Raw genomic sequence first — 14042 nt, forward strand, 5'->3', positions numbered from 1 at the left:
GCAAAAAACGGTGATTCCGGCACGGGAGATAATACTACCCCGGATAGCGCCGAAGAACACCAACCCCAGCAAGATTCGGCACAGGAAGATGGAGAAGCCAGCCCTCATGAGAGAGCGGCAGACCAAGAGGTTGAGGATGATAACTATATGCCTCCCTCCGAAGACGAGGCAAGCCTCGACGACGACGAATTCGTCATACCATCAGACCCTGCCGAACAAGAGCGTTTCAAACGCAGGCTTTTAGCCACGACAAACAGCCTTAAGAAAAAGCAGCAACAGCTTAGAGCTGACCAAGATTTGCTAGCCGATAGATGGACTGAAGTCCTTGCGGCCGAAGAGTATGAACTCGAACGCCCCTCCAAGAGTTACCCAAAACGCAGGCCGCTACCCCGATCAGAGGAGGAAGCACCTACATCACCAGCGCACGACATGGCAGATCGGCCACCTCGCAGCCGCGACAGAGAGGCCTCTCGGCCCTCCACCCAAGCCATGCCCGACGCCGCTCAACTAAGGCACGGGATAATGCGCTAGACCTGCGAGACGTACTGGAGGCAAGACAAACAAGATCGATCTACGAATCGCGTAGGCGCCCTACGTCACGTGATGATGATCTTCACTCCGGATACAACAAATCCGGCCGGGCCGAACACAATAGACATAGCTCCTCCGAGCTGTGTCGTGACATAGCCCAGTATAGAGGCGCCGCACACCCACTATGCCTCACAGATGAAGTAATGGATCATAAAATCCCAGAGGGTTTCAAACCCGTAAACATCGAATCATACGATGGCACAACAGATCCGGCGGTATGGATCGAGGATTATCTCCTTCACATCCACATGGCACGCGGCGATGATCTACACGCCATCAAATACCTCCCACTCAAACTTAAAGGACCGGCCCGGCATTGGCTTAACAGCTTGCCAGCAGACTCAATCGGTTCTTGGGAGGACTTGGAAGCCGCATTCCTTGACAACTTCCAGGGCACTTACGTGCGACCACCGGATGCCGACGACTTAAGCCACATAATTCAGCAGCCAGAGGAATCGGCCAGGCAATTCTGGACACGGTTCCTAACAAAGAAAAACCAGATAGTCGACTGTCCGGATGCAGAGGCCCTAGCAGCCTTCAAGCATAACATCTGCGACGAGTGGCTTGCCCGGCACCTGGGACAGGAAAAGCCGAAAACCATGGCAGCCCTCACGACACTCATGACCCGCTTTTGCGCAGGAGAAGACAGCTGGCTAGCTTGCAGCAACAACTTAGCAAAAAACCCTGGTAATTCGGATACCAAGGACAAAAGTGGCCGGACTCGTCGGAACAAGCAAAAACGCCGCGTTAGCAGCGACAGTAATGAAGATACGACAGTTAATGCCAGATTCAGAGGCTATAAATCCGGTGAGCGGAAAAAGCCATTCAAAAAGAATACTCAGGGCCCGTCCAGTTTGGACCGAATACTCGACCGCTTGTGCCAGATCCATGGCACCCCCGAAAGGCCAGCCAATCACACCAACAGGGATTGTTGGGTGTTCAAGCAGGTAGGCAAGTTAAGAGCCGAAAATAAAGACAAGGGGTTGCATAGCGATGACGAGGAGGAGCCCAGGCCGCCGAACAGTAATGGATAGAAGGGTTTTCCCCCACAAGTGCGGACGGTGAACATGATATACGCAACCCACATTCCCAAGAGGGAACGAAAGCGTGCTCTACGGGACGTATACGCGATGGAGCCAGTCGCCCCAAAGTTCAACCCATGGTCCTTTTGCCCGATCACTTTTGATTGAAGGGACCACCCCACTCGCATCCGTCATGGCGGCTTCGCCGCATTGGTTCTCGACCCAATCATCGACGGATTTCACCTCACAAGAGTCCTCATGGACGGCGGCAGTAGCCTGAACCTGCTTTACCAGGATACAGTGCGGAAGATGGGCATAGATCCCTCGAGGATTAAGCCCACAAAAACGACATTTAAAGGCGTTATACCAGGTGTAGAGGCCAACTGTACAGGCTCAGTAACACTTGAAGTGGTCTTCGGATCTCCGGATAATTTCCGAAGCAAAGAGTTAATCTTCAATATAGTCCCGTTTCGTAGTGGCTATCATGCCCTGCTCGGGCGAACCGCATTTGCAAAGTTCAATGCGGTGCCGCACTACGCATATCTCAAGCTCAAGATGCCAGGCCCTCGAGGAGTAATTATGGTCAACGGAAACACCGAACGCTCCCTCCATATGGAGGAGCACACGGCGGCTCTCGCAGCGGAAGTCCAAAGCAGCCTTCTTAGGAAATTCTCCAGTCCGGCCGTCAAAAAGCCAGACACCACAAAGAGCGCCCGGTCTAACCTGCAACAAGACCGCCTGGCACATTCTGAGCAGGCGTAGCAATGCGGCCCCAACCCCAGCCCTCGCGACATAGCGAAACCAGTGCCTCGCGTACATAACTACGCCTTCAAAATACCATGGGCACAGGGGAAGGGGCACAGTAACGGCACACCCAAAATACGGCTTAAAACATACTAGGGGCTGCCGGATTCTTTTTTATTTTTTTTCTTACTTTCAGGACTCCATACTTCGGACGACCTGTTCGGCAATTCAACCGCCGCACAAACGATGCAAGATCAGGGAGGCAGACAAGCCATGCCGCACTATGGAACTCCAGGTGGTCTCTGTTACAAGCAGTATACCTGTTTTGAATACAATTCCGCGGCCTGCCCCTGATCAGGACATGTTAAATAGTCCAATATCTTTTTGCCTATCGCACTACTTGTATCGTTCGGCTCTGATAAATAGCCTCTCCATAAACAATGCATAGCTTTTTGTCTATTTTTTGCATTATCCTCTTTTCATATATATGTTTATTCAATAACATGATCGCACCCGTACACCATGGTACGACAAACACGCCAGGGGCTTCAGTACCCTTCATTATGGTGTGAGAAGTCCGTACACTTTCACAAGTGCGGCACCCCGAACTTATAGCACTATATGCATCGGCTCCGAATCATGATTTGGGTCAATAGTTGGGTTTGCCCGGCTCCTGTGTTCGGCTACCTTACGTTCCGCTCTATCGGCTAAGGTAGCACCTGGAGAACCACTGCGATTGTGCCCCGATTCAGACGGGTGAGCACCTTAGTGGAGAAAGCTAAAACTGACTGTCATGATGGGGCGAGAGACCGGTCACTGTTCGAGAGGTTTTTCGGGTCCTTAAAGACTTATGCCGCTTCGAGCGAGGAGCCGGCTTCGTACGGCCAAAGGCATGGATAGCGCCCCGAACTCGGTCTTCCAAACTAGGGGCTTCGCCAAAATTTAAAATTATGAAGTTCTATGGCTAAGTGAGAGTGTTCAAGCATTATAGTCCGATTGCCTGGTTCGTTGTGCTGAGCGCCTCCCTCGAAGGACCCAACTATGGGAAAAAGAGCGCTCAGGTTTATCCCGAACACTCAGCACTAGTGGCATGGGGGCAGAAGCCGACGACTGGCCATCTCTCAATTTTTTGATAAACGGCCGCATAGAAAATAATATTTTAAATTCAATAAGCATTGCTTAGCGCCTATGAACAAGTTTTCAGCGCACAGGATAAAAACGAGCGAGTTCATTCAAAGATTACATCCTTGGTACATTCATCCGCCACAAGGCGGGCACCTGCAAGAACATCCTTGTAGTAGTTCTCGGGCTTGCGATGCTCCTTCCCCGGTGGTGGCCCGTCCGTCTCAAGCTTCTCACCGTCCAGCCTACCCCAGTGCACCTTGGCACGGGCAAGGGCCCTCCGGGCACCTTCAATGCAGACGGAGCGCTTGATGACCTCGAGCCTTGGACAGGCCTCCACCAGCCGCCGCACCAGACCGAAATAGCTCTTAGGCAGGGCCTCTCCGGGCCACAGCCGAACTATGAAGCCCTTCATGGCCTGTTCGGCCGCCTTGTGGAGCTCGACCAGCTGCTTCAGCTGGTCGCTCAAAGGCACAGGGTGTCCGGCCTCAGTATACTGAGACCAAAACACCCTCTCCATCGAGCTGCCCTCTTCAGCTCGGTAGAATGCGGCGGCGGCGGATACGCTGCGGGGAAGATCTGCGAATGCCCCTGGAGAACTACGGATTCCGGTAATCAAGTAGTTTACTTTTATATTTCTGCTTTGCATAAAGAATGCCTTACCCGCTGCTATCTTTTTCACTTCCTCCAACTCTTGGAGGGCCTTTTGGGCTTCGACCTTGGCAGACTTGGCAGTCTCAAGGGCCGCCGCGAGCTCGGATGCTTGCGTCTTCGACTCAAGCTCCAAACTCTCATGTTTTTTCATGAGAGCCTGCAGCTCTTGCTGCACCTCGCCGACCTGAGCCCCAAGTTTCTCTCGCTCGGTGCGCTCCGCGGCCGCTTTCTTTTTGGCCTCGGACAGCGCCTGCTTGAGGGTCACCATCTCAGTTGTGGCCCCTACAATAAGCAGTACAATCCTGTTATTCTTTGCAATCACGTCTTTCTATAGGCACCTTTTTCTGTAAGGTATTTCTTACCTTCTTTCTCCTCGAGCTGCCGCTTGGCAAGGCCGAGCTCTTGCTCGATCCGCCCGAGGTCCTGTTTCAGGACACCCACCTCCGCAGTCAGTGCGGCGATGGATAGCAGCGAAGCCTGCATGCGCATATTGACCCTTTTTGTTAGACTCCTATGAAATTTAATTGATCCTCTGTCCGGCTTTTCTTTCTGAACGCCAAACAGAGCATCAGGGGCTATTGTCTATGCGGTAATATTTTTATATATTTTTACTTACCTCGAAGCTTGTTAGAAGGCTAGCGCAAGCTTCAGTCAGTCCGCTCTTGGCGGACTGAACCCTCTGGATCACCGTACTCATAATAGTACGTTGCTCCTCATCGATGGAGGCGCCATCAAGCACCTCCAGCAGATTGTCCGGCGCCTCCGGTTGGACGGAGGCCGTCGGCTCGGAAGGCTTGCTCCTCTTGGGAGGAGTTCGCCTACCGCGGTCCGGAACTATTAAAGTTTCGGGCGCGGTGTCGGGCCCAAAGCCGGACTTGGAGCCCTGGGGGGTCTTGTCCCCTTCACTCCTGGGGTCCGGGAGGTTGCCTTGCGGCTCCTCCAGGACCACCTCCTCCTGCCCAGGAGCCTGTCGCGACACCACTTTGGCATCGTCCGTAGCGCGGGGGGAGACAGCCGGCGGAACTGAGTTCACGTCCGATGAGTCCAGGGAGTCGCCCGACGACTCGTTGAGCTCGGCCCGGGGCGGGCTGCATAATTATGATCGACATTAGGGAAAGCTATGCAACAAAGGAACATCATGAGTTACTCTGATATCCAAACTTACGATTTCGCGGACGCTTGGCCCTGTCCGGCCACTCCTCTTCATCCTCTTCGGCGTCGGGGGAGTAGTCCGGCGGAGGGGTCTTTCTCTTCCTAGACCCCTCGGCCTCCCCCGTTGGGGCGGCTTCCCTTTTCTTTCTTCCCCCCGCTGGAGGGGGAGAGGTTTCTTCTTCCTCCTCCTCGTTCTCACGGGAGGAGGGCGTCTCGGACTCGTCGGATGACGAGCCCGACGCCACCACATTACGGGCACTCTTTCGAGTCCCTGTGGCCTTCTTCTTCTTGGCCTTCTTCTCCGGCACCACGTAAGGTGCCGGAACCAGCAGCTTCTCTAAGAGGGCAGGGGCTGGGTCTTCGGGCAAGGGAGCCGGATAGTTAATTGGTCCGGATATCGCCTGCCAAGCCTGTCAAAGGTAAGGGAGTTTAGATCCCGCATAGAGTCAAACTATGAAAAAACTTAACATCCTATGAAGGGTGAAAATAGCTTACCTCGCTACGGTGACGCTGCAAGCTGTATCCGCGGTCCTCCGAAGCGGATGTGGGAGCCTCGGCACCTTTGATCAGCACCTTCCAGACGTCTTCGTACGTCGTGTCGAAGAGCCTGTTAAGGGTTCGGTGCTGTGCCGGGTCGAACTCCCACAGAGTAAAGTCTCGTAGTTGACATGGGAGGATTCGGCGAACGAGCATGACCTGGATTACATTTACAAGCCTGATTGGCTTGTTTACCAGGGACTGGATGCATGTCTTCAGTCCGGTCACCTCTCCCTCGTTACCCCACGATAGGCCCGTCTCTTTCCAGGATGTGAGCTGCGTGGGGGGTCCGGATCGGAACTTAGGGGCCGCGATCCATTCCGGATCGCGCGGCTCGGTGATGTAAAACCACCCGGCTTGCCACCCCTTTAGGGTCTCCACAAAGGAGCCCTCGAACCACATGACGTTGGCAATTTTGCCCGCCATGGCGCCTCCACACTCCGCCTGGTTGCCGTGCACCACCTTGGGCTTGACGTTGAAGGTCTTGAGCCAGAGGCCGAAATGGGGGCGGACGTGGAGGAAGGCCTCGCACACGACGATAAACGCCGAGATATTGAGGATGAAGTTCGGGGCCAGATCGTGGAAATCTAGGCCATAGTAGAACATGAGCCCCCGGACGAACGGGTGAAGTGGAAAACCCAGTCCGCGGAGGAAATGGGGAAGGAATACAACCCTCTCATGGGGCCTTGGGGTGGGGATGAGCTGCCCCTTCTCGGGAAGCCGGTGCGGGATGTCCTTGGACAGGTATCCGTGTTGGGGAACGCAGTAATTTCAAAAAATTTCCTACGTACACGCAAGATCATGGTGATGCATAGCAACGAGAGGGGAGAGTGTTATCTACGTACCCACGCAGACCGACTGCGGAAGCGTTGACGCAACGTAGAGGAAGTAGTCGTACGTCTTCTCGATCCGACCGATCCAAGCACCGTTACTCCGGCACCTCCGAGTTCTTAGCACACGTACAGCTCGATGACGATCCCCGGGCTCCGATCCAGCAAAGCGTCGGGGAGGAATTTCGTCAGCACGACGGCGTGGTGACGATCTTGATGTTCTACCATCGCAGGGCTTTGCCTAAGCACCGCTACAATATGATCGAGGTGGAATATGGTGGCAGGGGGCACCGCACACGGCTAAGGAAAGATCTCAAGGATCAACTTGTGTGTCTAGAGGTGCCCCCCTGCCCCCGTATATAAAGGATCCAAGGGAGAGGGGGCGGCCGGCCAGGAGGAGGGCGCAGGAGGAGTCCTACTCCTACCGGGAGTAGGACTCCCCCCAATCCTAGTTGGAATAGGATTCCCCGAGGGGGAAAGAGAGAGAGAGAGAGGGGGGCCGGCCACCTCTCCTTGTACTAATAGGACTAGGGGAGGGGGAAGGCGCGCGGCCCACCTTGGGCTGCCCCTTTCTCCTTTCCACTAAAGCCCACTAAGGCCCATATAGCTCCCGGGGGGTTCCGATAACCTCCCGGTACTCCGGTAAAATCTCGATTTCACCCGGAACACTTCCGATATCCAAACATAGGCTTCCAATATATCAATCTTTATGTCTCGACCATTTCGAGACTCCTCGTCATGTCCGTGATCACATCCGGGACTCCGAACTAACTTCGGTACATCAAAATGCATAAACTCATAATAACTGTCATCGTAACGTTAAGCGTGCGGACCCTACGGTTCGAGAACAATGCAGACATGACTGAGACACATCTCCGTTCAATAACCAATAGCGGGACCTGGATGCCCATATTGGCTCCTACATATTCTACTAAGATCTTTATCGGTCAGACCGCATAACAACATACGTTGTTCCCTTTGTCATCGGTATGTTACTTGCCTGAGATTCGATCGTCGGTATCCAATACCTAGTTCAATCTCGTTACCGGCAAGTCTCTTTACTCGTTCCGTAATACATCATCTCACAACTAACATATTAGTTGTAATGCTTGCAAGGCTTATGTGATGTGCATTACCGAGAGGGCCCAGAGATACCTCTCCGACAATCGGAGTGACAAATCCTAATCTCGAAATAGGCCAACCCAACATGTACCTTTGGAGACACCTGTAATGCTCCTTTATAATCACCCAGTTACGTTGTGACGTTTGGTAGCACCCAAAGTGTTCCTCCGGCAAACGGGAGTTGCATAATCTCATAGTCATAGGAACATGTATAAGTCATGAAGAAAGCAATAGCAACATACTGAACGATCGGGTGCTAAGTTAATGGAATGGGTCATGTCAATCAGATCATTCAACTAATGATGTGACCTCGTTAATAAAATAACAACACTTTGTTCATGGTTAGCAAACATAACCATCTTTGATTAACGAGCTAGTCAAGTAGAGGCATACTAGTGACACTCTGTTTGTCTATGTATTCACACATGTATTATGTTTCCGGTTAATACAATTCTAGCATGAATAATAAACATTTATCATGATATAAGGAAATAAATAATAACTTTATTATTGCCTCTAGGGCATATTTCCTTCAGTCTCCCACTTGCACTAGAGTCAATAATCTAGATTACACAGTAATGATTCTAACACCCATGGAGCCTTGGTGCTGATCATGTTTTGCTCGTGGAAGAGGCTTAGTCAATGGATCTGCAACATTCAGATCCGTATGTATCTTGCAAATCTCTATGTCTCCCACCTGGACTAGATCCCGGATGGAATTGAAGCGTCTCTTGATGTGCTTGGTTCTCTTGTGAAATCTGGATTCCTTTGCCAAGGCAATTGCACCAGTATTGTCACAAAAGATTTTCATTGGACCCGATGCACTAGGTATGACACCTAGATCGGATATGAACTCCTTCATCCAGACTCCTTCATTTGGTGCTTCCGAAGCAGCTATGTATTCCGCTTCACATGTAGATCCCGCTACGACGCTTTGTTTAGAACTGCACCAACTGACAGCTCCACCGTTTAATGTAAACACGTATCCGGTTTGCGATTTAGAATCGTCCGGATCAGTGTCAAAGCTTGCATCAACGTAACCTTTTACGATGAGCTCTTTGTCACCTCCATATATGAGAAACATATCCTTAGTCCTTTTCAGGTATTTCAGGATGTTCTTGACCGCTGTCCAATGATCCACTCCTGGATTACTTTGTTACCTCCCTGCTAAACTTATAGCAAGGCATACATCAGGTCTGGTACACAGCATTGCATACATGATAGATCCTATGGCTGATGCATAGGGAACATCTTTCATATTCTCTCTATCTTCTGCAGTGGTCGGGCATTGAGTCTTACTCAATTTCACACCTTGTAACACAGGCAAGAACCCTTTCTTCGCTTGATCCATTTTGAACTTCTTCAAAATTTTGTCAAGGTATGTGCTTTGTGAAAGTCCAATTAAGCGTTTTGATCTATCTCTATAGATCTTAATGCCTAATATGTAAGCAGCTTCACCGAGGTCTTTCATTGAAAAACTTTTATTCAAGTATCCCTTTATGCTATCCAGAAATTCTATATCATTTCCAATCAGTAATATGTCATCCACATATAATATCAGAAATGCTACAGAGCTCCCACTCACTTTCTTGTAAATACAGGCTTCTCCGAAAGTCTGTATAAAACCAAATGCTTTGATCACACTATCAAAGCGTTTATTCCAACTCCGAGAGGCTTGCACCAGTCCATAAATGGATCGCTGGAGCTTGCACACTTTGTTAGCTCCCTTTGGATCGACAAAACCTTCTGGTTGCATCATATACAACTCTTCTTCCAGAAATTCATTCAGGAATGCAGTTTTGACATCCATTTGCCAAATTTCATAATCATAAAATGCGGCAATTGCTAACATGATTCGGACAGACTTAAGCATCGCTACGGGTGAGAAGTTCTCATCGTAGTCAACCCCTTGAACTTGTCGAAAACCTTTTTGCGACAAGTCGAGCTTTGTAGACAGTAACATTACCGTCAGCGTCAGTCTTCTTCTTGAAGATCCATTTATTCTCAATCGCTTGCCGATCATCGGGCAAGTCAACCAAAGTCCATACTTTGTTCTCATACATGGATCCCATCTCAGATTTCATGGCTTCAAGCCATTTTGCGGAATCTGGGCTCACCATCGCTTCTTCATAGTTCGTAGGTTCATCATGATCTAGTAGCATGACTTCCAGCACAGGATTACCGTACCACTCTGGCGCGGATCTCACTCTGGTTGATCTACGAGGTTCAGTAGTATCTTGATCTGAAGTTTCATGATCATTATCATTAGCTTCCTCACTAACTGGTGTAGGTGTCAATGAAACAGTTTTCTGTGATGTACTACTTTCCAGTAAGGGAGCAGGTACAGTTACCTCGTCAAGTTCTACTTTCCTCCCACTCACTTCTTTTGAGATAAACTCCTTCTCTAGAAAGTTTCCGAATTTAGCAACAAAAGTCTTGCCTTCGGATCTGTGATAGAAGGTGTATCCAATAGTTTCCTTTGGATATCCTATGAAGACACATTTCTCCGATTTGGGTTCGAGCTTATCAGGTTGAAGCTTTTTCACATAAGCATCGCAGCCCCAAACTTTCAGAAACGACAACTTTGGTTTCTTGCCAAACCACAGTTCATAAGGCGTCGTCTCAACGGATTTTGATGGTGCCCTATTTAACGTGAATGCGGGCGTCTCTAGAGCGTATCCCCAAAACGATAGCGGTAAATCAGTAAGAGACATCATAGATCGCACCATATCTAGTAAAGTACGATTACGACGTTCGGACACACCATTACGCTGTGGTGTTCCGGGTGGCGTGAGTTGCGAAACTATTCCACAATTTTTCAAATGTACACCAAACTCGTAACTCAAATATTCTCCTCCACGATCAGATCGTAGAAACTTTATTTTCTTGTTACGATGATTTTCAACTTCACTCTGAAATTCTTTGAACTTTTCAAATGTTTCAGACTTGTGTTTCATTAAGTAGATATACCCATATCTGCTTAAGTCATCTATGAAGGTGAGAAAATAACGATATCCGCCACGAGCCTCAATATTCATCGGACCACATACATATGTATGTATGATTTCCAACAAATCTGTTGCTCTCTCCATAGTACCGGAGAACGGTGTTTTAGTCATCTTGCCTATGAGGCACGGTTCGCAAGTACCAAGTGATTCATAATCAAGTGGTTCCAAAAATCCATCAGTATGGAGTTTCTTCATGCGCTTTACACCGATATGACCTAAACGGCAGTGCCACAAATAAGTTGCACTATCATTATCAACTCTGCATCTTTTGGCTTCAACATTATGAATATGTGTATTACTACTATCGAGATTCAATAAGAATAGACCACTCTTCAAGGGTGCATGACCATAAAAGATATTACTCATATAAATAGAACAACCATTATTCTCTGATTTAAATGAATAACCATCTCGCATAAAACAAGATCCAGATATAATGTTCATGCTCAACGCTGGCACCAAATAACAATTATCTAGGTCTAATACTAATCCCGAAGGTAGATGTAGAGGTAGCGTGCCGACCGCGATCACATCGACTTTGGAACCGTTTCCCACGCGCATCGTCACCTCGTCCTTAGCCAATCTTCGCTTAATCCGTAGTCCCTGTTTTGAGTTGCAAATATTAGCAACAGAACTAGTATCAAATACCCAGGTGCTACTGCGAGCATTGGTAAGATACACATCAATAACATGTATATCACATATACCTTTGTTCACCTTGCCATCCTTCTTATCCGCCAAATACTTGGGGCAGTTCCGCTTCCAGTGACCAGTCTGCTTGCAGTAGAAGCACTCAGTGTCAGGCTTAGGTCCAGACTTGGGTTTCTTTTCTTAAGCAGCAACTTGCTTGCCGTTCTTCTTGAAGTTCCCCTTCTTCTTCCCTTTGCCCTTTTTCTTGAAACTAGTGGTCTTATTGACCATCAACACTTGATGCTCCTTCTTGATTTCTACCTCCGCAGCTTTCAGCATTGCGAAGAGCTCGGGAATAGTCTTGTTCATCCCTTGCATATTATAGTTCATCACGAAGCTCTTGTAGCTTGGTGGCAGTGATTGGAGAATTCTGTCAATGACGCAATCATCTGGAAGATTAACTCCCAATTGAATCAAGTGATTATTATACCCAGACATTTTGAGTATATGCTCACTGACAGAACTGTTCTCCTCCATCTTGCAGCTATAGAACTTATTGGAGAATTCATATCTCTCAATCCGGGCATTTGCTTGAAATATTAACTTCAACTCCTGGAACATCTCATATGCTCCATGACGTTCAAAACATCGTTGAAGTCCCGATTCTAAGCCGTAAAGCATGGCACACTGAACTATCGAGTAGTCATTAGCTTTGCTCTGCCAGACGTTCATAACATCTGGTGTTGCTCCAGCAGCAGGCCTGGCACCCAGCGGTGCTTCCAGGACGTAATTCTTCTGTGCAGCAATGAGGATAATCCTCAAGTTACGGACCCAGTCCGTGTAATTGCTACCATCATCTTTCAACTTTTCTTTCTCAAGGAACGCATTAAAATTCAACGGAACAACAGCACGAGCCATCTATCTACAATCATCATAAACAAGCAAGATACTATCAGGGACTAAGTTCATGATAAATTTAAGTTCAATTAATCATATTACTTAAGAACTCCCACTTAGATAGACATCTCTCTAATCCTCTAAGTGATCACGTGATCCAAATCAACTAAACCATGTCCGATCATCACGTGAGATGGAGTAGTTTCATTGGTGAACATCATTATGTTGATCATATCTACTATATGATTAACGCTCGACCTTTCGGTCTCCGTGTTCCGAGGCCATATCTGTATATGCTTGGCTCGTCAAGTATAACCTGAGTATTCCGCGTGTGCAACTGTTTTGCACCCGTTGTATTTGAACGTAGAGCCTATCACACCCGATCATCACGTGGTGTCTCAGCACGAAGAACTTTCGCAACGGTGCATACTCAGGGAGAACACTTCTTGATAATTTAGTGAGAGATCATCTTATAATGCTACCGTCAAACAAAGCAAGATAAGATGCATAAAAGATAAACATCACATGCAATCAATATAAGTGATATGATATGGCCATCATCATCTTGTGCCTGTGATCTCCATCTCCGAAGCACCGTCATGATCACCATCGTCACCGGCGCGACACCTTGATCTCCATCGTAGCATCGTTGTCGTCTCGCCAATCTTATGCTTCTACGACTATCACTACCGCTTAGTAATAAAGTAAAGCATTACATCGCGATTGCATTGCATACAATAAAGCGACAACCATATGGCTCCTGCCAGTTGCCGATAACTCGGTTACAAAACATGATCATCTCATACAATAAAATTTAGCATCATGTCTTGACCATATCACATCACAACATGCCCTGCAAAAACAAGTTAGACCTCCTCTACTTTGTTGTTGCAAGTTTTACGTGGCTGCTACGGGCTTAAGTAAGAACCAATCTCACCTACGCATCAAAACCACAACGATAGTTTGTCAATTTGACTCCATTTTAACCTTCGCAAGGACCGGGCGTAGCCATACTCGGTTCAACTAAAGTTGGAGAAACTGTCACCCACAAGCCACCTCTGTGCAAAGCACGTCGGGAGAACCGGTCTCGCGTAAGCGTACGCGTAATGTTGGTCTGGGCCGCTTCATCCAACAATACCGCCGAACCAAAGTATGACATGCTGGTAGGCAGTATGACTTATATCGCCAACAACTCACTTGTGTTCTACTCGTGCATATAACATCAACATATAAAACCTAGGCTCGGATGCCACTGTTGGCAAACGCAGTAATTTCAAAAAAATTCATACGCACACGCAAGATCATGGTGATGCATAGCAACGAGAGGGGAGAGTGTTATCTACGTACCCACGCAGACCGACTGCGGAAGCATTGACGCAACGTACAGGAAGTAGTTGTACGTCTTCTTGATCCGACCGATCCAAGCACCGTTACTCCGGCACCTCCGAGTTCTTAGCACACGTACAGCTCGATGACGATCCCCGGGCTCCGATCCAGCAAAGCGCCGGGGAGGAATTTCGTCAGCACGACGGCGTGGTGACGATCTTGATGTTCTACCGTCGCAGGGCTTCGCCTAAGCACCGCTACAATATGATCGAGGTGGAATATGGTGGTAGGGGGCACTGCACACGGCTAAGGAACGATCTCAAGGATCAACTTGTGTGTCTAGAGGTGCCCCCTGCCCCCGTATATAAAGGATCCAAGGGGGAGGGGCGGCCGGCCAGGAGGAGGGC

This window comes from Triticum dicoccoides, chromosome 6A, assembly GCF_002162155.2.
Source record: "Triticum dicoccoides isolate Atlit2015 ecotype Zavitan chromosome 6A, WEW_v2.0, whole genome shotgun sequence".
In the NCBI taxonomy this organism is placed as follows: Eukaryota; Viridiplantae; Streptophyta; class Magnoliopsida; order Poales; family Poaceae; genus Triticum; species Triticum dicoccoides.